This window comes from Sciurus carolinensis, chromosome 13 (assembly GCF_902686445.1).
Source record: "Sciurus carolinensis chromosome 13, mSciCar1.2, whole genome shotgun sequence".
Taxonomy (NCBI): Eukaryota; Metazoa; Chordata; class Mammalia; order Rodentia; family Sciuridae; genus Sciurus; species Sciurus carolinensis.
The window spans coordinates 10,707,395-10,732,771 of record NC_062225.1 but is presented as its reverse complement, the minus strand read 5'-3'; positions in this window follow the sequence as shown (position 1 = coordinate 10,732,771).

The following is a 25,377-nucleotide window of genomic DNA, read 5'->3' as shown; positions in this document are numbered from 1 at the left end:
TGACATGATGTTTTGGTACCGTGACTCCTTTTGGGCTGTGAAAAACTGTGGCCGCAGCTGAAGTCTCAGATAGCAATAATGTGGCATGCCCATAAAACAGAAGCATTGGTCCCTAGGTAATCCCTTTCAGAAACACCCGGAGATGGAAACGTGACACTTCTTTAAAGGATATGTGGCATTAGTGCTCATGAGTAAAATTTAATGCTTTATTCCAAGGTATCAATGGATCAGGAGGCAATGTTTCTCTTCCCAGTCTCTTGCTTAGAGGTGCCTCATGGAGCGCCAGTGATCTGCAAGGAAAATACATTTGTTCTGAGAAACAGACATCAAGGATGCCAAGTGGATTCTGCCACTTTCTGATACTATTGAACATTCATAAAGCATTGGTATCAGACCTGACTAACACCTGTTGACTTCTATTCCATCTTTTCCTTGCTAATTTTCTAGTGTCTAGAAAGGAAAGCACATTAAACAGATAGGAAGCATCCAGTGGAACTCATCGGTTGAGTTAAATATAAATAGATTGGGAACTCACGGTCACATCTCACTGTAAATCACTACATGTAGTCAAGAAAGAAAGAAAGAAAGAAAGAAAGAAAGAAAGAAAGAAAGAAAGAAAGAAAGAAAGAAAGAAAGAGAGAGAGAAAGAAAGAAGACAACTTAAAAAACTATAAGCAAAGCAGATGAAAAATCATTGACCACATCTAACATTTATATTTTCTGCTATAACAATCAGTCGCCAGTAATTTTTAAGTCATATACTTTTGCTAACTGAACGCACGGACTTATGAAAAGACATTTTGAACACATGGAAGCTTTTCTTTCATGGAATGTTTTTGGGTTTTGTTGGTTTGGAATGTCTATTTATTTCTATGATGATTTGTTTGTTTGTTTAGAAAAGAAAAAAGTTTAAGTAGAATTTCCAGACTGCGTCTATGAAAGTAACCTTCTGTGTGGCAATTTTGTATATTTGGTGATTTTTTTTTTCAAAGAAGCAAAAATTTTGGCAAACTCACACCCTCGTTAAAACTGAGTTAGATTGGGGTTATACACATCATCAAGAGAAATTCTTATTTAAAAGACAAGTGGACTATGGAGTGAAGCCAAGCCCTGTCCTTTCCTGGATCCCTAGATCCGAGGTGTCCATGTATCAAGTAGCAGGAACTCTAGGTGTGCAGAAACCCCAAGGTCCTTTTAAAAGCCTTTTAAATTTTTTTACTATATGTTTTTATACTTTTGTGTAAGAACAGTTACTTGAAAATATAAGGCCCCAAACTGTCAAAGGATGTCAGAGTTTTCACCAAAATGTAAATCAAACAGGTATCTAATCTCTATTTCAACCACAAATGGACAATTTCAAAATGAGCTTTCATGAGTCTATTTGGGCACTCCAACTTCACATCCTGGCTTTGTGGGAAGTCTTAGTTCCTCTGGGATCAAAGAGCAGCAGACAGGATGGAGAATTCCCTAGTGCCTGGCCCTGGCTCTAAACCTCGATTCCTATCACTTCAGTAATGCCCAACAGTGAATATTCCTGGGGACTTTTCCATTGCCTGTTGGTTTTCCTGGCAAACCAAAGCTACTAGCTGGTATATATGAAAATTACCCATCTAGAGAGTATGAAGATCCTGGGGCAGAGGATACCTATTGTGCCCACAAAAATGTGATTAGACTAGCTTAGTTTTACACGCTGTCAGAAATAATACTTTCATCCTTGGCCTGCAGTTAAGTTACCACAACTTAAACTTTGTGCTACCGAATGAGCCAGGGAAATTGAACTGACTATGGTCAACTACATTTGAATAACTTTATGTACTAAGACTTCAACTTAAGTCATGCTCCTAATTATTAGTATTTACTTAAAGGAATGCAAAATTCTACAACTACCTTCACCTATCTTTGCAAACTACTTCAAGGCTCATTTAACCTGGAATTTCACCACTAGTTGTATACCTTTACTTCTTTAATTAGCAGAATAACTATTCGGCAGTTTTGGTATGTATTCACAGATATCATATGAACACATAAGTCTTTACTACTAAAGCATAATTTCCTGTATGATCAGCCATTTCCAAGAGTAAATCTGGATTCTGTCCCCAGTGCTGTAGAGATTTTCCATAATTAAAGACAAAAATATCAAATATCCAAATCCAGGAGTAGAAAAAAGATAATTCCTCATTGGAAAAAAAATTCAAATGAATTCCCTATAGCATTTTATTACATATATTAAATATTACATCTATTAAATATTTAGTACCTAGTGCTAGGTGATACCATCTGAAGAACTAGACAATAGCTAGCATTATGTATTTAACCCCCTGAATACTTCAGAGAAAAACACAGACTGAGGTCTGTTCTTTCCAGTCATTTAATAGATATTGTTCATTTTCAAGCAAACATGCAATTCCAATAATTCCCCCCAAATATCCAGCTGTCTTCTGCATTTCCAATCTACAACTTCCAAGTTGTCTTCCTGTCTCCGCAACTTCATTAGGTAACATCAAGCTAATGTTCTGCGCCTCCACTGCCCCTTTGTCCAAGTGCTTTCTAAGCATTATCTCATTAATCCTCACAAATGCCCCTTTTCACAAAAACCAACATTAGCGATGGATGATGAAGAATTATCATAAATAATCAACATTAAATACCTTCCTGTCAAAATAAGTGGAAAAGGACATTTTGCAGTGTAGGACTCCCGATTTTTATTGTTTATTCATGGACTCACTAATTTGCAGAATTCTATAATCCACAATGGGTTCCCCTGTCATTAGTGCTAATTAGTGGGATTCTACTGTACTAATAAATCAACATTACTCAAACACAGTGCTTGGAGATATGGGTTATAATACATTCCTGCATATGAATTTTTTAAAAATTAGATGGTGGTTTGCCACGGCAGTCCTGATTTTCACTGATAGGATTTTGATGCAGATTCTGTGCTACAGCTGTCTTTAATGAGTGCCTCTATTTTCTCAGTCAGGCAAGGACTCAAGGCCCTGAGAGCAGAAAGGAAAGCAAACTGATGTCACTCAGGGCCGTTCACTGAGGTGGAGCCAAATAGCAACACAGTCTGATCAAAGTCAGAGTTGGAGTGAAAGCAAAATGGGAGATCAAACATTGAGACATGTACTTCATTCACAAGCTTCTCCCTCCATCACCTCCTGTGGGCCACCTGCCAAAGGTGTGGCTATGGCCTGAGGGTGTTTCCCACAGGTCCATGTGTTGGGAGCTTCTCCCCAGTGTGGCAATGTTAAGAGGAGTGGAATGTTTAAGGGGTGGAGCATGGTAAGAGGTCATGAGGTCCTTGGGGGTACGCCCTGGGAGGTGATTAACATAGTTCTCATGGGACCTAAGTTACTCTCTGGTTTCCATCTTCCACCTGATCCTCCCTCATCTGGCTCCCACCCTTGTGATAACATCCACCATGATGCCATACATTCAGGGATCCCTCACCAGAGCCAACACAACGCTGTTTGTATTTTCAACCTCCATAACTATGAGCTAAATAAACCTCTCTGTTTTATAAAGTACCCCATCTCAGGTGTTTTGTTACAGTAACAGAAAACTGCCTAACATACCATCCCTATCAAAAGTGTGAACACACAACTCCAGTAAAGATGTCATTTTCATAGACAAAATACCCAAGATCCTTCTCTGTCTCATTTCTCTGTCTTCCAACCCATGTCTTTTCATTTTTCCCATCTTGCTAGCATTGCATTTCTGCCCCTTTCATTGCTTACTTGTGAACTATGTGCTTCTTGTTCATTGAACATTGTGTATATTATTTCTCTTAGGAACATTTGATGGATTAAATCAAACTTTATGGTTGGCATGTACCTCAGCTCTCCTAAGGCATTTATCTGGCCTGGGATCTATTTATTTAACAGCATATCTTTCTCCTCATCTCATATCATCATTTAATTGCAATACACAAAAATGCTTTCCTTGGCCATTTGGCACAATGGAAAGTTATATAGTCACTGACATCTGTAAAACTGTTTCTAAGCTCTCTGCAAAGACTGCATCTCTGGTGGGCCAGCAACAGACCATAGTCCATCAGAACACTTTTTGATTGTATAGTTATATTAGAATCAGTTAAACTCAGCAATAGCTTTGGAAGGTATGATACTTCTCTCCAACTTTACAAGGGGATGGATATCAAAGGGAAGTTCCTAGGTCACAAGAGTAGCAGATCATAGAGCAACAGAGTCAATCAAGAGGCCACTGAGTCTTGCTCTCCAGTCCATCTCTCCAAAACAGGGAGGTAGTTTCCCCTTTGAAATGGGAGGGGAATTTTACAGTTGATTGTCCATGATGCTTTTAAGTTCTGTGACTCTGATTCCTTTGAATTACAATTTCTCCCAAGTTTTTGTGATCTTGTAACTGAATGTATATTTATATGCACAGATGAATATTCGATGCATCTCTGAGTAGCGTGTTTTTTAAATGAGCATAATTTTAGTATCCCCCTACTATACAAAGGGTTCTCAGACTTACTAATAAATACATTGGCATCCTTCACTGCTCTGTAATCCAAGATGGAAGAACTGTCTGGTTTCTGTTAAGGCTGCGAGGAATTGAAAAAGACTGCAAGATTGTATTTGGGCAAGTATCATGAAGTTTGGCTGCTTACTCAAATCTTGTGCAAATTTCTGCTGAATTGGTCTGGAGCAATGGGTTAGCTTGCAGATCTTATGGACCTTGACATTCCTTTCATCTGCTGTTTCTTCTATCCACTTCAAGGTGTCTCAATTAAGGGAGGATGTGTTGGGAGACACACTGCCCCCCAAGCCAGGTGGGAGCAAATGATATAAAACTGGTCACATTTGGCCTCAAATTAAGCATATTAAAGTGGACATGTTAATACCTTATTTTTTCATTGACTTACTTGTCTTATGCCCTGAAATATCCCTGATGAATATTTATATCCATGGGGAAAATATAATGTTTCTCTATTTAATATTAAAGAGGTAGGGACTGTTTTACAGAGGGAAATCTTTGATTTGAGAGGCTCTGATGCGTTTTAAGATCTTGCTTTAGAATTCTAAAAGGTAGTTTCTACTCAAGATCACCCACATGTTTCTGTGTGAATACAGGACGGGGTAGTCTGCTTGGTGAGCAGGGTCTTGGAGGATCATGTCTGGATTGCTGTGCCTACTCATCACGGTTTTTAACATATCAATATTCTTCTTAATGTGGAATATTTTAATAAACTGGAAATGATTACAGTGTGTAAAGTAAGGATTCTTTTAGGGTGCTAATGTAATATTTTGAAATTATTGTGGATTATGTGACATGAATTTGACTTCAGGCTTAGCCTTTATTTCCAGAAATAATGGCCAAGGTTTTACTTGACAATGAAAAATTTTACAATCATAATATCACAAAGACTGTGCTTCATTCGGTTCTCCCCTGACCCCACCCCCCACCCCACTGATGCTCAAACACAGGGCTTCATGCATATTAAGCAAGTGTCCTTCAACTGAGCTAAATCCCCAGCCCTGACCCTCTTCTAATTTCATAAATAGGCAATTCCACCATCCCACCATTAGACATCAATTATAAGTAGTGCCATTATAAACTATAATTTCTATAAAAATGAATACATAGGTAAGGCAAACTGTCATGGTGAACAATTGACCCTGGGTTTTCCCAGGTGACTCCTGTACATTCCAAAAATTAGTATCAACTTCACCTGCTTCTTGAACAACAGAAAGAACAGACAGCTGGTTGCCGAGATTCAGGACATAATTACAATTAGTAGGTACTATGTTATTTCTAAACAGGAAGTTCATGCGGAAGATCTTAGAATGTTCTGTGTTTAGCTATGAGATTTTTTTTTTCATGGTTTTAAGGCATGAAAAGAGGTATTGATGGATTGCCTCCTGAAAACCAAACCTGCAGACTGTGTTGCAAAAGAAGATATATCTCTGGTTCCAAATTTCCTGTAGAAGGGAGAGAGGAGAGAGTCTCTCAAAGAGAGCAGTGTGCGTATGAGCGTGCAGAGGAGGTTGGATTTCTAAAAGGTGACTCTTTCAAACTTTCCAAGAGGTTCTGTCAGTTGTTCCCATTGCATAGGGCTCACTGGATGCAATTCAACCCTGATTGCTCACGTGCAGAAAAATTGCAAAGAAATTCTTTATGAGTCATTCCTATCATTATGTTGCAATAAATATTGTTTGTCTAGCGGTGCCTGTTCCCATGGAGAATATTATGTTTCAGCAAGTTGAACTAGGGCAGTGATCCTCAACCAGGGTCAATTTTGCCTCCCGTGGGACACGTGGCAGTAGCAGGGGACATTTTGGGTTTTAATGACTAGCGGGGGAGGGGAGAAGATACAGGCTTCCAGTGGGTAGAGACCAGGGATGTGACTAACCATGTGACAGCCAAGTGGATAGCCCCTACAGCAAAGAATCATCTGAGCTGTAGGTATGCTGAATTTGAAAACACTAAACTAGAGTGAACCGGGATAGTAGCCAGTATCTGGTAATATATTTCTCAGGTGTCAATAGTCCAAAAGTCCATCGCCTGGACCCTAAAAGGTAACATTGCGAATGGCTCACCACGGGGGGCGTCTCCGTGCAGCTGGATGGAAATTCGCCTGAAGAAGAAATCCCTCTTCTCTATCCCTATTTATCATCATCATCATTACTTTTTTACTTTGGTTAGCAGATGTTTCTTTAGTGCTCTGACATCCTTTTTAATTTGCACATTTATTAATTTGGCTGGCTAAGAGCAGAGTCCTCTACTTGCTGAATCGTCGCCGTACCTCAGGGCCGGTGGCGTTGTCCTGGCCGGTCATCCATCACCGGGAAACAGTTCTCACCTATAGCATCTTTAAATGGGATCCTGAGCTGACCATTGCAATTTTGGCGTCTCTGCTATGTCACACTCCAAATGGAAGGAACTGATGGCTCCTGAGTCCATTTACTCATCTGCTCCAGGGGGAATTGTTTGGATTCTAACATGTACCCTCACGACATCCCATTTATAGCTGTGACAAAGAAGTAAGCAATTAATCAGACATCCCTTCTAACAATACTGACCTGCCAGCATTCAAATGCTTTAATTAAAATCGCGGCACAGTATATGCCAGGGGTAACAGCCTAGCGATGTCTCCACCAGCAGAAAGCTGCTCCCCACAACAGCCCTGAAGCAAGCACATATCACGGATGTCCCTGGCACGGGACCTGTAATGAGAAGGAAAGGCAGTCTCCAGGGACCGTTTGCATATGCCGCTGTTCACCTACAAAAGTGGATTATGTCCCCACCATGCCCATTCAAAGGCATTAGCATAAAAGGAGTCAGCCAATGGAGAGGTTTCCTCCGTCCTTTCTCTTTTCTTTTGAAACTTGCAAAGACCAGGAGGAGCTAGGGCTACACCCCGCAGAGCTAGACGGAAGCCACCTCTGCTGCCTCACAAAATAAAATGTCAGCGAGACTTGGAGATTCAAAAATTTTAAATATCAGTAAGCACAGAAAACCTGGAATTTCTTTTTTCCTTGCAGAGTTAACTCACCCCTGTGGCTGGTTCCGCCCTCCTGGTATTCATGCCTGCTCCCAATAATTCTGCCTGCCACGTACACAGGAGTACTGAGATTTTCAAATCAATAAGGCTGGATTGACTTTAGGGAGTTGGATGGTTCAGAAGAGTTAGGAAAGACTGTCATCTACTCATTTTCATAATACCGTTTTCCCAGATTGGGTAGAATTTCATGAAAACATCTCAGCATCCTTGAAATGAACACACAACCTGTTATTCCGACCTTGGGTGATTGAATCCCATATTTATTAATTGCCTATATTTAATCTGTTAATATGGACGTGGAGATCTCTTCTTCGCCTCAGCCAACGAACTTAAAAGGCCTCTCTCCTCAGTCCCTACAGTCATGGGCTTTCATCCCCAGCTCAAGTACTTTGTTCTCCTTCTCTTCCAGCCCGGATCCTGTAACACCTCCTTCAGGCAGTCTTTTCAAAGAGCCAACCTAGTTCTAAATGCTCCCTCGGAGCGGCTGCCTAACAGCCTCCCTGTCACGGGGGCTTCCGGTCCGTTTTCAACACCCCACCTGCCCTTCTGCAGGAGTCCAGATCCTGAATGTCTTCATTCACATTTCTCCCCCAGGCTGCTCTCCAAACTTGTACCCTGTGTGGATCCAGTAAAAAGTGCTTCCGAAGCTTGTCTTTCTTTCCACACGTGGCTCCTTGGTGTTTGGGGCATCCAGGGGCCCTGCCTGCCTGCCTGCCTCAGGCCCTCGGGAAGGCACGTTCTGCAGGCTCCTCTTCCCCGGCTGCTGGGCCCTTGCTCTGTTTATCCACTCGCCCCCAGGGCGCTGCATATGGTTAGCTTCCTTCTTCACTCAACAGCCAGGACACCCTCTCATGTTCATATCCTGCCCCTTTCAAGTTTGTGGTCATTTCCCTTTGAAGGCCACTGCTACTTCCTGTAATGGTTTTCAAGTTGGAAATATGAAGCTTAAAACTTTCTTTCCCCCCTCTACTTCCCTTCTGTGTATATTAAAACAATCTCTCTCTCTCTCTCTCTCTCTCTCTCTCTCTCTCTCTCTCTCTCTCTCACACACACACACACATACCACAGAATTTCTACCACAAGCTCAGATCCAGAGAGAATGGCACCTGTCATACTGTCATTCATCACCATGGAAGACAATGGACAATCTCAATCTGGAGGATAGAGGTCCAACCAGCAGCAACCAAGAAATCATTTTCTTATCCAAAGTTTGATAGTTTTCCTCATCCTATATCTCTTTCTGTTCAGCCCTGTCTGCTCTTAAAATGTGACCTGGAGGATGGGTGTGTTGGTCAGGGTTCTCCAGAGAACCAGAACCAACACAGAGGCAGAGATTTATTTTAAAGAATTTGCTCAGGCCATTGTGGAGGCTTGATAAGTCCCCAAACTGCAGGATGGGCCAGCAGGCTGGAGACCCAGGGAGGAGAGTCCAAAGGCCATCTGCTAGAAGAATTCCTTCTTGCATGAGGGAGGTTAGAATCCTCCTATCCAGGCCTTCAATCAATGGGGTGAGGCCCACCCACATTATGGAGGACAGTTTTTATCCAAAATCCACTGCCTTAAACATTAATCTCATCTAATAAAAATACCCTCACAGAGACATCCAGAATGAAATTTGGCTACGTATCTGGGCACTATGGCCCAGTCAAATTGACACTGGTAATCACCCATCATAGTAGGATTTCCAAACTGTGTCATGTGAAATAGCCAGTCCTTTGGATTGAACACCTGATTGAACTAAGTTCTCCCCCCCGTATCAGCTTGCATTGTTTAGAAAGTCAAGTGTGGTGGCGTCACAAGGCTTGTGTTAAGCAAGGCTCCATTTACTCAGTAATGGCCACAAAGTGTAAGAGCAGTGCCACAAAGACAGCATGGAGACATATAACCTGGAAGGACAGATTAACTCTGCTACTACGTGACAATGCTATGGGGCATATAGGAAAAGGCGTACTCTGGATGGCGCTTGCTACTATATGCAGTCTCAGGAACCCACGGGTCTTGCACATGTCCTCTGTGGACAAGGGGAGACTAGAGTATTTATTGAACGTCTTTTGGACATTAGATGCTTGACATCCAGCGTCTTTTAATTCATTTAAGAACTTTATGAAATAGGTATCACTACCAAAATTATATAACAAACCCCTGGTAGAAAACACTGTATCGATTTAAAAGTGTCATTCTTTTCCAACCTCACATTCTATGAAAAAAAATATCCAAACTCTTCATCCAAGTCTTCAAAGTCATAAGCCACTTTTTGAATCATCTCAACCCGCCAGGCTCTGCATGGTGCTTCATGGTGTATCTAATTAGTTGGAGACACAGCATTTCTATGCCTTTATCCCAAGCCACCCTATATTAAGGCAGTCGTTTATTTTACACATCCCATTTAAGTGCATTTATTTCAGATTTTACGAAATATTATTTGAAAGTTTGTAAATTTCTAAGTTCACAGAAAGTCTTGGTTTTCCTGAGCTTACTTCTATAAGTATCCAAAACTGGAACTGACTGAAGTGGTTCCAAGCTAAAAAATTTTCCCAAGTGGTATTATGATGGCGGGGGGAGCAATCCAGAGAAAACCTAGTAGAAAACACAATGACAAAGTCGAATAGTTGTGATAGAGATCATATGGTTTGCAAAACCTAAATGGTTCATTCTCCCACCCCAGCCAGTCCACTGTGGGTACCCACATTGGTCCCTATCCTAGCCTGGACGACTACAGGGGATTGCTTCCAGGATACCCCCAATACCACCACCCAAATCTGCAGAAGCTCAAGCCCCTCATATCAATCTGCACACAATCTATGAGCATCCTCTGTATACTTTAAACTGCCTCTAGATTGCTTGTAGTAGCTAAAACAATGTAAATGCTCTCTAAATAACTGTTATACTATATTGCTTAAGAAGAAAGGACAAGAAAAAAGTCCACACGCATTTAGTATAGAAGCAGCCCTTGTAAGCTTAACTATACAGTACACATAAGCAACAACTTAACTTTTTTAAAAAATATTTTCCATCCAAAATTGGCTGAACTTAGAGATACAGAGGGCCAACTGTATTAAGAAAATTATCATTAAATTGCTTTGGTTTCCTGGGGGGGGGTAGGGGTGGGGAGGAGATTGCATTCACCAGTATAAAAACAGTTTTGACTTGTAAGAGGTTTTTGGTTGTCATTTTTGTTTTTTTGTTTGTTTTGTTTGGGGGAGGGGGTTATGTTTCTTCATTTTTTTAAGAAAAAGCAACTTAAGGCTCTGAAGACTAAAAGACCAAGTAAAACCCCAGTTTAGAATCGTGGGCTGAGGAAGTCAGTTACCAGGGGTAACACCTGTGGCCAGGTCAGGCTCATCATGTCCACCTTCCTGAGTTTTTTGTGAGGATTAAAAAGCCTGGCACAGAATTGAAATGAAACTAACCAGATGAAAACTGTGTGGCTTTTAAAAATCAAAAAGAACTCTCGCAAGATCCAGCAATTCCTCTACTAGACATAGATCCAAAGGAGAGGAAATCACTGTATCCAAGAGATACTTGTACTCCCAGATTGATTGCAACGTGTTCATTAGCACAATAGCAAAGACAGAAAATCAACCAAGAAATCCATCCGCAGATAATCAAGTGAGGAAGATGTGGTACGGATGTGCGATGAACTAAGATCCAGTCATAAAAATGAATGAAATCCCTTTATTTACAACAACATGACGGAACTGGAGGACATCGTGTTAAATGAAATAAGCCAGGAACAGGAAAGCAAGTATCACGTGTTCTCATTCATTTGTGGAAACTAAAAACCCCATCTCGTAGAAGAACAGAATAGAATAATGGGCACTAGAGACTGGGAAGGACAGGGAGGAGGAGGGATAGAAAAACTCAGTGAGGGGCATTAAATCATAGTAGAAAGGAGGAATTAGTTCTGGTCTCTATAGCACAGTAGGGTAACTATTGGTTATCACAGTCCATGAAGAGTATAAAATAACTAGAAGAGTATAAAATTCATAATATATTAATAAGATTAACTTTTGAGATGGAAATGGTTATTACCCTTATTTGATCATTACACATTATATACGTGTATCATATTATCTTAATTTACCCCTTCAAGATGTATAAACATGGGCTGGGGATGTATTTCAGTTGTTAGAGTGCCTGTCTTATATGTATAAGGCCCTGGGTTCAATCCCCAGCAACCCCCAAAAAATACATATATAAATATTATCTGGATAAATTTTTTAAATAGTGTGTGACTAAAACCAATTTCTCATATGTCACAATTGTGTGCACATGATCTTACTAATTCTGCTGGTCTGACCTCAGCTCACATATCTCCTTTGTCCCCTTCCTTGGTTTGGGTCCATGAGAAGACTTAGCTTCTCTCTTGGTCACTACTCTGTTATAGTTTAGATATTAGGTTTTTCCCAACAGCTCACGTGTGAGACAATGCAAGAGGTAAAATAATTGGGTCATAAAAGTCTTAAACCAATCAGTGAATTAATCCCCTGACAGGGATTCACTGAGTGGTAACTGTAGGCTAGTAGGGTGTGGCTGGAGGAGGTGGGTCATTGGGGGTGTGCCTTTGGGGTGTATATTTGGTGAGCTGAGCTTAGGCTCTCTCTCTCTCTCTCTCTCTCTCTCTCTCTCTCTCTCTCCCCCCCCCCCCCTCTGTTTCCTGATCATCACGTCCTGAGCAGCTGTTCTCTACCACGCTCCTCCACCAAGATGTTCTGCCTCACCTAAAACCCTGAGGAATGGAGCCAGCTGTCTACCAACTGAGACTTCTGAAACCAGGAGCCCCCAAATAAATTTCCCCCCTTAAAATTGTCCTTGTCAGGCCTTTCAGTCACTGCAGCAAAACAACTGACTCAAACCTAGCCCACGGCACCCCCTGGATGCTCGCTTGCCAACTCTCTGCCTGGGCCCCCTTTGTGAACGTCCTCCGGGCCCACAAAGCCACATGGTCAAGGCCTGAGGTGTTGGGAAGGCAGATTAGCCTCTGCCTCTTGATGGGATGGGGGCCAACGGACTCTTGGCCAATTACCACTCTTGCTCCAGATGAAGCTCAGTGAAAGACAGGGCTCTGTGTTCTGCACTCATGTTGTTCTTGGGTCTGGGCCACTGAACTACAGACACTTTCCAAGTGCCAGGAGGGTTTCCTGTGCCAGCATTATTCCTTAGCTGGTGTCAGACACTGTGCCCTTCCCTATTAATAGGTGTGAACTCTGCTATGGCTGTGGCCATCTTTCAGGTTTGGGGAAGGCCATGAGACTTCCCCGTGGTCACAGCCACACAGGGGTGGAGCAGGATTCAAGCCCGGCGCTCTGGCTTCCACACCTGTCCCAGCCAACACTGCAGCCTCTGTAACCAGTTACATCCCTCAGGGTCTGCCCAAGTTTGGCAAATGTACCTTTGCCTGAAAGTCCATCGGACGGGCAATAGCATGGAGTGCAGGCCCTGAGATCCAGAACAACTGTGGGTGTGTGGAGTTGCCAGGAGTGGAATAGGCAGCCAGGTCCCCCCACTGCTGCTTGCCAGGACCAGAGCTTAGCAATTCCACAGACCAGGAATTGCTTCTCTTCCAGCATTTCCAGTAAGCCCCATGGGCCTGGAGAGGGAGCAACTGGATGTGAACATGAAGTCATGCCAATCTAGCATTGAAAACCAAACCCAGACAGAAGAGCAGTGAAGACTTATTGAGGACTTACTGCAATAAGAGAAAAGAAACCTCAGTATAGAATTGGGCTCCGTTCTGAACATGGCATGGACCCGTGGGGATTTACAGTCACGGAGCAGAGAGTCAGTGGATGGAGTAGTACCAAGAGGGCACATCGTGTCTCAGGAAAATGCCGGCTCTCAAGCCTACAGAGCTCCTGCTAAAGCAGACCGGGATGTCCAGCATCCAAGGGTTTGCAGTGAGGAAATTTTGATCAGATATTGAGAGTGACCAGGTATCAAGGGTTGGGGAGACAGATCTCATTAAAGTGACTTAGCAGGGCTCTTCTGAAACTGGATTTCACAAGGAAGCACACAGATGGATGGGCTTAGGAAAGGGTTCAGAGATGGACTGAAGTTTGGTCAGGCAAAGAATCTTTCTCACTATTTCCCTTTCAGAGAATGAAAACTCCAGGTAAGCCCAATAACCAGTCATCATGTGTCCCTGTGTGTTCTGGAACTTCCCAACTTGAGCCCCAAAAACCCCCCAGAGAATCTCTCAGTACCAGAAAACTGGGTGCTATAGTACAGTGTCCCTTAAACACCCATTTGGTAAATGCTTGGTACTCGGGGTGGCACTATGGTGGAGGGGGATGGAAGCTTTAGGAAGTGGGACCTCATAGGAGAAATTTAGGTCATTGTGCTGCCTCACCCAGGCCAATGGGGCCCACACATCAGGGACTGAAACCTCTAAAACTAAAATAAACCTTTTCTCCTTATAAGGGGAACATCTCAGATATTCAATACAGTAATGGAAAGCTGAACAGCACACTGGGAAGACTGGTGGCCTGTTTATGGCACGAGTCCCCTCTCTGCCTACAAGTCCCAGAAAAATTGTGGCCCCTGAATAGTACAATGAGAAAAGTCTCCCTTGACTTACTTTTGTCCTAAGTCTCCCTGTGTCTTTAGAGACGTATATGGATCCTCATACCAAGTAAGGCAGCCAAAACTCCTCACTGAATGAATGAATATGTGAAATCATGAATAAATGAGTCTAGCACAGGAGAGGTGGCCCTTGTCCTACCACTGAAGGAAGTGAGTGTGGTATGGGATCCTGGGATCACAAGCCAGCATGTATACCAGAATGAGCTCCGAGAAGACTTTCCGCCCTTCTGTTTCCTTCTCAATCAAAGAGAAATAAAGTGACCAAGAAGAGACTCCTGAATGGCTAATGGAAGTAAGTCAAGTTTCTCAAATAAACAGAGTTTCCCAAAATCATAAAAAGTTCTCTGGAAGTTATGAAATTCTGACCCATCAATTTTAGGGACCAAGAAAAATCATGTGTTGTACCATAGAAGTAATTTAACTTAAACTTTCTGGATTATCATACATCAAGGAAAAGTCTGAATTAGAGAGCAACTCTTTTATTTCTTAATGCTATGAACAAGTCAAAGAGATGTTTAGTTAGAGGTAAAGGGCAGTGTTGTGGATTAGGTGCTTATATCCACCCCCCAAATCTGTAGGTTAAAATAGTAACCTCTAAGGTGAGGGTAATAGGACATGGGGCCTCCGGAAGGTGATTAAGTCATGAATGGAATTTAGGTCCTTAAAAAGGAACCCCAAGGTGCCAGCCAGTCTCTTCTAGCAGGTGGGGACCAAGCAAGAGGCAACCATTGAGGAGACAGAAAGCAAGTCTGTACCAGGAGCCAGTGTGGCTGGCACCTGGGTCTTAGATTTCCCAGCCATCCAGCAGAAGGAAGTAAGTTCCTGTGACTGAAGATGTCCAGTCTGTGGTGCTCTATTGTAGAAGCACATTCACCAAAAAAGGCAAGTATAGCAAAGTCAAACAAGCTTGTATTTGAATTCTGGCTGTGTCACATACCAGCTGGGTGACATTGGACACATAGCACTTGACTGTATGCCTTTTTTTTTTTTCTTACCTAAAAAATAGATGTGGTGTTGCTTGTTTTTCGGAGTAGAGGTGAGAATTCAACCTGGTACCTGTGCCGATGACCCTAAGTCAAGTAAGCGGTGATTTTCCATGAGCCCCTTTTACTCTCGGAGGTTCATTCCTGATTCGTATGAAATACCATAAGCTCACCTAATATTGAGAGTGCTTAGGTCCAGGCCTGACACTCAGGACATGCTCTATGAACTACCCTGACTTAATAGATGGAAATTTCCCCAAACTTTGCATTCATTTAAAAAATATGGATACTGTGTAAGTATTTTTAGCAGAGTGCAAAAGAATTGGCCTTGAGAGAAAGTCCACAAGTAGACAGCTTCATCATGCCATGTGAGTGAAGAGAGCTTATAAAACAAAATGTTAATTTGGGAAAAGGAAAAGAATAACAATGCGACCTTCACTTAGGGATAATAATGTAATGATGCTTATATCTGATTGCCTATGTGCCAGGAGCTGTTCACAGTGCTTTACATTTATGGGCTACTATAGTTTGGATCCAAAATGTTCCCAGAGGTCCATGTGTTGAAGGCTCGATCCCCAGTTGGTGTTACCAGGAGGTGGTGGAGCCTTTAAGAGGTGGGGCCTAGAGGGAGTTCTCAGGTCACTGGAAACATGCAGAAACATGTCCTCAGAGGAGATGGTGTGAACCCAGCTCCTTCCTATCTCTCTTTTCCACTCCCTGGCCACTTTGAAGTGATCAGTTTCCTCCACCATCTGCTCCTGCTATGATGGGCTGTCTCACTATAGGTCCAAAAGCATCTGGCCAGAGGTTTTATGGACTGAAACCTCCAAAATCATGAGCCCAAACACATCTTTCCTCTTTTTTTTTGATGGTCTCAGGTAATTTGTTACAGTAACAGAAATCTGATGAACACATTAACTCCACCAAATCCTCTTATAGCTCTCTGAAGGAGGCCCTTGAATCATCATTCCCATTTTATGGAAGGGGAAATTGAGGCACATCCATCACTCATATAAGCAGTAGAGCAAGGACTGGACAGGTCACTGTGGCTGAGCCCCTGACCTGCAAGTTTGTTCACATTGTAAACTTTACTCCCTTCAATAGAATGGTTGATACCGGTTGAGGACTGAGAAACCAGGTAAAATAGGGAACTAGCCTACAAAAATAAAAAAGGGCATCCATGGAGCTGCAGCTTTGTGACACCATTGTGACCTCTCAGGTCTTCTTTTTGGTTGTTTTCAAGCACTCAATAGTGTTCCAAGACAGGTGAGACTATCTGGATAGTGTGATTGGTTGGAAAAAATGATTAACTTTTCTTCTTAAAAATCAACATATTTTACCCAAGGGAGGTTTCAGAATATCTTACCTCTCCATAAGGCTGATCATTTTTCTAATAACTACCTGTTATTTTTTTTAAGTCACACCTAGAGAAGACAGGAGCTCCACTCTACAATAATAGGAATGGCTCAGATTCTGCTCTCATTAATATAATGATTCCATAACACAATGACAGATAAAAGAACTTTCTTCTTATTCTACTCAAGGCTGGTTTTACATAAAAATAGACCATAACTCAGAGTCTGTAATGTCTATGGAAAGGTTATACTCGTTACCATCCAAATAGGCTGAGCTAATAAAAATTATATTTGTTACAATCCAAATAGATTAACCGGCCTTAAGGGCTTAGCTATGTATTACACTTTTCAATTTTCTTATAATTAAATTAACATAAAATAGTCTTCACAAATAAATGGCTGTTTCAGAAAGAGTTAAGCTCTGTTTAACGAAAATAGCCATCCTGTGTACATAGGCGGGTTCTTAGGGAAGAGGAAAGAGGTGTCTGTCTGCGGAGTGGACACACCATCAAAAGATTGACAGGCCTCCCCCTGCTCCTGCCATGGCCACCCCAGCAGGTGGCCCAAGAACAACCCCAGCCCCTGTCTGGTTCTCCTCTGGAGGGAGGATCACCTGGACCATACTGCTGTTCTTTGCTGGGTTCTCCCAGCCACCAGCCAGTTGGCAGAGTCTCAGGTGGCTCCCTGTGAACTGGGGACCTATTGGTGGAACTTAGTCCCAGCACTCAGCTTCCTGCCAGAGTTGAAGTTCATGAGCAAGGTCTGCTGCTCTGCCCTCAGCTCACCCTCCCTTTCTACTCCAGACCCCTGGTCTCTGGGTACTTGCCTTCCACCTGCATACCCTATTAGAAAGTTGCTTCCTTTGGTAAAATGCGTTATTCAGAATGCTGGTGGCTTGGTCTAGGCACCATGTCTGCAATAGGGAATAAACAGCCACTTGGGTCTCCCAGCTGAGAAGGTCTCAAAATCTTATCCTTGAATTCCTTCAAGGTTATCATCCTCGTGAAGCAAATTAATTGAGGATTCACCTCCTGTTTAGTCTAGATATGTCTGTAGGAAGGGAAAGAAGGGAGCAAGCTCTGTATCCACTTGAAGCGATGAGAAACTGGAGCATTTCTGCTCTAAGAGTCAAGAGGGAAAACAAAAATCATAAGGAAGAGATGTGAATTCATGTCGCCTGGAAGCACGGATGGAGAAACCTTAGTTTAATCCACACATCACCCTGAGGATCCAGAGAACCTACACGGTTTAGAAATGGGAAGTAAAGGCCCCAGAGCTAGTGTGAGTCACAGCAAGTTACAGAAACCCAGACACGGAGAAGTGCTGATGGAGGTGGTGCTGGGGATGCACGTCTGGAAGAGCCTGGTTGAAATGCTGCTCAAGACTGGGAGCACGGTGGTCACCCGCGGTAACATTGGTGGGCAGAGGTCTCACAGACAGTCTGAACCTGGTGATACGGGTTGGTGGACGTCAGTCTTGGGTGCTCTTCCTGGAACTCAATGCTTTCTCCAATAATAGAATGTACACGCTCACCCCTCAGCCCTTTGCAGATGGTTGGGATGGTTATCTTGAGGATAAATAGACCTTAGAAGCTATCTGGATCACATGGGTGCAGGCCCTTGAAATCTCCGCATGCACCCTGCTGCTGCCCACCTTGGGGACAATTTCTTACTCACTAACACCTTCATAAAAGAACGAGCAAGAAAAATAAAGATGAGACTCAGATGAGTCCATTTGGCTACATATCGGCAGCTTTGGTTGGGGCTTTGATGAGAAAATAAGTCAAAAGTAATGGAGCAGGAAGGTATCTACATCATCCTGCGAGCTCATTGATTACAGCACCCCGGTCTCCCTCATCAAGGGTGAGCAAGACCTGGCCTTACACTTCAGAAGATTAAAATGCTTTGATCCAAAATGTTCCCAGAGAAAAGTGGGTGAGAAACATTGCAATTTGCATTGTACAGCCCCACCCTTTAGTGTGTATGGTAATAAAGGTACTCATTTTTACCTCCCAAGCACTTGACACAAAGTACATGCTCAACAAATATTGTTTTGGAAGATCCCTTCGTTTGTCATGTTCTACACTGGTTCTCAGAATTGGCAGCAGGTTGCTGTCACCTAGGGAGCTTTAAGACATCCCGGGGCCTGGGCTTTATGTCCGAGAATTGAAATCATCTCTGTTGGGGTTTGAGACTGGCGTTTTCCCATGATTCCCAGGAGACCATAGCAGGCAGTGCAGGGATGTGCCTGGAGGGTATCTGGTCAGAAGCCAGGTGGGGCGAGTGCAGGGCCACATCCCTGTCCCCTTCACCAGTCAGATGAGTACCAAGGAGGCACTTACTGGCCAGGAGCTAAGAAACTGGAGGCTGAAAAAACAAGAGGCCTGGGACCCGGAGACCAGGAAAGTGGGTGAGGTGAACATTAGCTCAGACTCCGAAGGCCAAGTTTGGGGCTATTGCTGATAGACACCAACACAGAGAATAAATGTCTTCAGAATAAAATAAACGAGAAGGCCATCCTCCCCTGGAGAGTTGGAAGGGATGAGCACGGGATCCGAAGACCAGACCGGGCTCTGATCCAGCTGCAGCCCTCAGGTTTGCGGATCTCACCGCCTCCATCGCCTGGGCTGTGGAATGGGGCACGCAGGTCGGCCTCCTGGGCTGCGGGGAGGTTGGCGGTGTCTGCGTAGGAAGGGTCCCATGTCGGGCACCACTCCTGACACACACACACACACACACACACACAGCGTGCACGTGTAGGCATGTGCCGTCCTCAGCTCACGCCAGTAGAAAACATGAGACGCCACCCTGGCAGAGGTCAGTCTTGCCACAAAAGCAATCCTCTTCCTACCCATCTAACCAGGGTGAAAATGTTTTCCACGGGCTCTCAGAGAGAGAACAACCGGGTCGAGAGCAAGGAAAACTGAGGCACCGTAGGATTCCTATGGCGGACAGCACTCAGTGGTCTAGAGCAAGCACCGAAGGTCCTGAATGTCGCCAACACAAGGAACTGTCAACGCTGATGCGATGGATGGACCACTTTCCACGATCCATCACTGCACCTTGTAAAAATGTATTAAAATGCCACATCACAAATGTGTGATTATTACGTGCCCATTAGAAATTTAAAAAAAGATTTTTAATGAGTCCACTAAAATGAAAAGTTTGAAATCTGTTTTCTTAAAGACGAGTCATGTTTCATGATTTCCAGCAAAAGCAGCACCTCCCTTGACACCAGCCTCCACTCCCTGGCTCCAGGTGACCCCAGCAGCACACCCCCAGCACTGGGGCAGCAGAGCCCCCGGGTGGTCCCTCCGAGCAGCTCCCGGCCATGAGTGAGACCCTCCCTCCTGGCCACCCGCGTTCCCCTGGGCTCCTCTGACTCTTGGGTGTGTTCCTTGCAGGGCTGCCTGACATGTCCCCGGCCTAACATTCACCACTTCCTCCCACTGATCAAAAGTGAACTGCCTCGGCTTCCCTGCCACTTTTCTCTTTCTCTTTTTCCCCCTCCGCAGCCTATTTTTAGCTGGAGTGATAATTCTCAGTTCCACCAGAGACCCGGCTCTCTGGGGAGCACCACTTTAAGGCCTGCTCACCCCCAGAGCTGGTATGGGTCTGTCCATCCTGTCGTGGGATAAATGCACAGCGTCCCTCTGGGAGGAATTCTGTGTTCCTGAGCCCCCTCCTAATGTGGAAACAGGCCACGCTGAAAACAGTGTCTCAGGTCGCACACGAGGAAAACATTGGCCCACGTGTTAAGAAACGCTCGGAGCCTGTTTCACATCCAGAGCTGGATGAAATTCCTCCCCACACACCTGTGACATTTGTTCTAAGCACACTTGGTAAAAATCGATTGTCAGAGTTAAAAAGGACCCTCGAGATGATCTAGCCCAGGGATTATTAAGTAGGGACGCACATCAAAATCACCTGAGGAGGCTTTTCAACATGGACAAGGGATTCTGATTCATGAATTCGAGTTGAATTATAAAGGAATTAAAATGTCACTGATGCTGTTTTGCATTCGCTATTTTGCCCGGAATGGGGGGGAACGAAGTTATTTTTATCATCGTCATTTTCTGCCAAGAACAGAAAGCACAAATTGCTTAGGAATGATGCTTGCCCCTTTCACCTTGACTTTGGCATTTGAATTTTTCTGCACCCTCACAAACTTGGATGAAGTGAAGAAGATAGAAAGTGGGATGGTGGGTGATCACACAGGAACAAAGGGAAGCCAATGAAGTTGAAATATTTGATCTTTTTTCCCTTCTCTTTGATAGGGGCCTGTAACAGTTCCTCCCCTGCCGCTTCACTTGCTCATTCATGTCATCTCTTTGCTTCATTTGCCTTTCTCATCTTATACATTTTCCCCTTTACTACTTCTTTTGGTCGCGTATCCCTCTCACCTTCCCATTCCACTATTCAAACCCTCCTGGGTAAAAAGGAAAATGACTTTACCATATGTCTGACACTTGTGTTTCATGATATGGGACAAGGATCCCACCTTCAAGGAGCACACAAAGGCGGCTTTGTCCCCAGTCCCTCTCCATGTCCCTCCCTGTTCCTCTCCGGGTCCCTCCACACACAAGAGAAGCCCTGTGACTCTCAATCTCCTGCTGACCTAGAAAACCAACTTGGATGGCGAATGGGAATGCAGAATCCCAGGACTTTGCTTGACAGAATTTGATTCAGTGAGTACAAGGGTGTACCCACAAAGCTATTAGTGCAGGTACCCACAGAAGAGATGGGCAGCAAAGGAGGCCGGTGAGACCACGATGTCCACTTCCATTTCCAATCTTAGAATCGAATGCTCAGTTACCAGCTCTGTCTGCTTTGGTGACCAGAGGGTCTCCATCTCACCCACCTTGGGGCTCAGGTATCCACTACTTGAAATCACTTGAAATCACTGTAGGAAACATTCACCCCAAAGTCTTTCCCTGAACAGGCAGACAAATGTCAGAAGCTTCCTGACTACTCTGCATGCATTTTCAAAAATCATGGAGTTCATTTTGATCAATGTAATTTTAAGAGAAAATAATTTTTTGTTGGAATTAAATTGTGCCTCATTGTCAATATCCTTCCATATGGTGGCATACCTGAAACTTGAAGATGTTAGACAAAGCAAATTCAGATTAAGCATCCTACTATGAAAATCCAACATCTAAAATGCTCCAAAATCTGAAATATTTTGAGCACCAGCATGATGCTGCAAGTGGAATCATTCACACAATAAAATTTTGTCTTACGCACAAAATTATGGAAAATGTGGTATAATTACCTCCAGGCCATGTATATAAGGCATACATGCAACAAATGAATTTCATGTTTACATTTCATGTTTACACTTGGGTCCCTTCCCTAAGATATCTTATTATGCATATACCAATATTTCAAAATCCATAGAAAATCTGAGATCCAAACACTTCAGTTCAAGGAAAACTACCCAAGCTAGAATTTCCTTTAAGGTCCTCCTCCTACCTCTGAATCACTCTTCTCTAATCAGCCCTCCAATGTATGCGAGAGTCATCTCCAGCGGAGGAGGCATCTGAATTTCACCTTCTCTTCCAATCTTCTTAGTGTAAGGATAAACTTCACAAAATGGTCTCAGCTTCTGCTGCTCTCTCATGCATTCTATTTGTGTTCCATGCAGGAATTTGACATAACTCTGAGTTTCCTACCATCTGACATAACTCTTGAGTTTCCTTGTTCTTTTTCCATATTTTCTACTTACTCTCCTCCACTCCATGGCTTTGTTATTGGTCTTTTATTTTAATTTTCATATCTATCTCATCCACTGGGCCTAGATTATTCTTCCTCGACTCACTGGACAGGACAAGTCTTTGCAGCAACCCTCCATCCCCAGGTCCTCCTCCAGAGCATAATGGGCATTAGGTCCTCAGTGATGTGAAAAGAAGCTCTTGACCTCTGATTCCTTGGGACCAAAAAATGACAAAAGTATGGGGGAGGATATGGGGAATTTTGGATGAGGAGGTCTCCCAGGTGAAGCAAGGACAGCTCCCTTCTGGGTTTTTCACAACCTTTCCCAGTTGTCGTAATGGCTCATTTATAATGCAGGCTTGGCTCCCCACAGTGAATCAGGACACATCGAGAAGACTGGAGCCATTCCACACCTCAGGAGCAGGATGTAGAGCAATCTCCTGAGATTTACTAGACCTAATGTGTCACCAGAACATAAAAATATCAGTGCTCAGAATACTGCTGAGCACACAGTGGGTGACCAACAGATATTTATAAAAAAAATACTCATGCATTTTTATCGTTTTTAGTATACATCTAAACCACAGTCATGGGTTATATGGTATTATGGGAATTATTGCGATTGATGGAAGGTGTTGATTGATGCCAAATTTTTATATATTATTTCCAAATATGAATTATTTGCATTTGAGGTTTATTTAACTCTTAGGCATTGTATTAGATTCCTAGGGTTTCCATGACAAATTATCACAGATAAGGTGAATTTCAACAGCATTGCATTCTCTGTTGGTTCTGGAAGGTAGAAGTCTACAATGAAGGTACTGGCAAGGTTATTCTCCCAATGGAGGCCCTAGAAAAGAATACTTCCTTGCTTCTTCTGGCTTCTAATGGTGGCCAGCAATTCTTAGTGGTCCCTGGCTTAGAGATGCATCACTCCGATCTCTGCCTCCAACTTCATGAGTGCTTCTTCCTTATGCATCTTTGTTTACATTTCCCTTTTCTTATGAAAACATCAGTCATGTTGGATGATGGCCCATCTTCACCTTAACTTGATTACATCTACAAAAACTTCATTTCCTAATAAACTCACATTTACAGATTTCAACTAGACATTTATTCATGGGCAGATGCTTTTCACCCCAATATAAACAGTCTTCAGTCCTGAGAATTGTAATATATAGTATGCTAGACTTTAGTCAGTTTTTAGGAGGGAAAATCAACGTTTTTAATTTTCCTACAGTCGACCTTACCAGTTGGTTACAAGAAGGTTTTAGGGGAGGGGGTCAATGAGGTTATCTATTCACAAGTGGAGTCCATTTTCCCTGGGAGGAGCCCAGGCCTGTGTTCCTGTATTGATCCCCATCCCAGAAAAAGTCCTCTCAAGCCGTGGATCTACCACAGCTGGGGAAAGGGAAAGGATAGAAATGGTCAAGTCTCCACATGGTAGCAGCCACCTTTAAAATTCCAATATTGGAAGGTGTCTTACTCAGCTTGAGCTGCTATAACAAAATGCCGCAGACTGCATGGCTTAAATAATAGAAGGTTACTTTCTCACAGTACTGGAGGCTAGAAGTCTGAGATCAGGATACCAGCATGATCAATTTCTGGTGCGGCCTCTCTTTCTGTCTTGCAAAAGGCCTTTTTCTCTTGGTTTCACATGGCCTTCCAGGGATGCAAACCTATGGCACCTCTTCTTATATGGACACCAGTCCTACAGGATTAGGGCCCCACCTTTAAAAACTGCTCAGCTTGCTATCTAACAGTGTTCTCTCCCAGTACGGTCACACTGGGGGCTATTCTTTTCAATATGTGATTATTAGGGAGACACAATTCAGTCCATAGCAAAAGGAACCTTGGAAGTTTTTGCACACATAAGGCCCATTCTGCAGGAGAAGAGACTTAACAAGATTTTCCAGGACTGGAAAGGGCAGAATATTCTTGAAGCTTCTCCACTCTGCCAAAAACTTGTGTTCAAAGTCTTGACTTTTCCCTTTGTCCTCTCTTCTTAGAACACACACAAGAAACAAATAGTTTTTAATAAACAAACCTGGATGGCACCCCATTTATTATGATGTGTGCCAAAGACAGCATATAGAAGTCTAAACTAAAGGTCCCTTCCTTGAAGTAGAAACACAGAAAACATAAAACCATTTTGGATTGCCCTGAAACCTATGTCTTACAAAGAGTAGAAGTATGCATTAAATACAAATATATAAATACTAAAATGCAAGACTTTATTTAATACTTATACTCTATTAAACACTTTATAAAAATTAGCTCATTTCATGTTCACAAAAAACATAACAGATAGGTTCTTCTATTAATGGCATATATAAATTGAGATACAAAGAAGTTTATTAATTTACTCAAGTTTCATTAGTATATAAATGAACAAATCAAGGTATCTCAAGACTGCTCTATGCTCTAACCTTAATCACTGCTTACCTGTACCAGTTATTTTATATTCTTAATATTATTTTAATAAGTGTTTTACATTAATCAGGGTGTGTTGCTATCATTGTTATTGAAGGTGAGAAGATTCCAAGAAAGCCATATTACTAATAAAGCCACTACCTATAAATATTCAACTGTCTGTATCAGTGTTGTTTTACCAAACACTAATACACACAGTGAAACCAAAAGAACTTTCCTTAGAATGGTACTTAATCTTACTTTATACTTCAATGTATTCTATTTTCTGTTGTATTCTATTTTAATCAAGTTTGTGTGTATACATATATAGCACATATGCATATTATATACAGTATACATTTTAAATATTTTCAACATTTAGATGTAGATATACACCTAATAGATTTTTTTGTTTGCCCTCAGTTGCTGAAGTTCAGCATTAGAAAGATGTTGTAATGTGTATGCATTTTAAACTTTTCAGAATATTAAAAAAAAAAAAGACTGCTTTGGTGTTGGCCTGGAGTGGAAGGACTAACAGGTCCCAGAGGTTTGGGCTCTGGAGACTGACTCAGTTTTTCTCCAGTCTCACTACAGTACATTTCCTTGAGTTGGATGTGACCTTCTTAAGAGGAACACATTTTATGCATAAGAGAATCTGTTCAGGTCAGAAGGAGATTGTGCCTCACTTCAGTTCTAAATTGACACTCCCATGCATCTGAAGATCTGAGAAGCAAATTCAAGTTCTTGGGAATTTCCAGTACTGGAGTCGCCTTATTTTCTTAATGTGAAATCTAGTGTGTAAT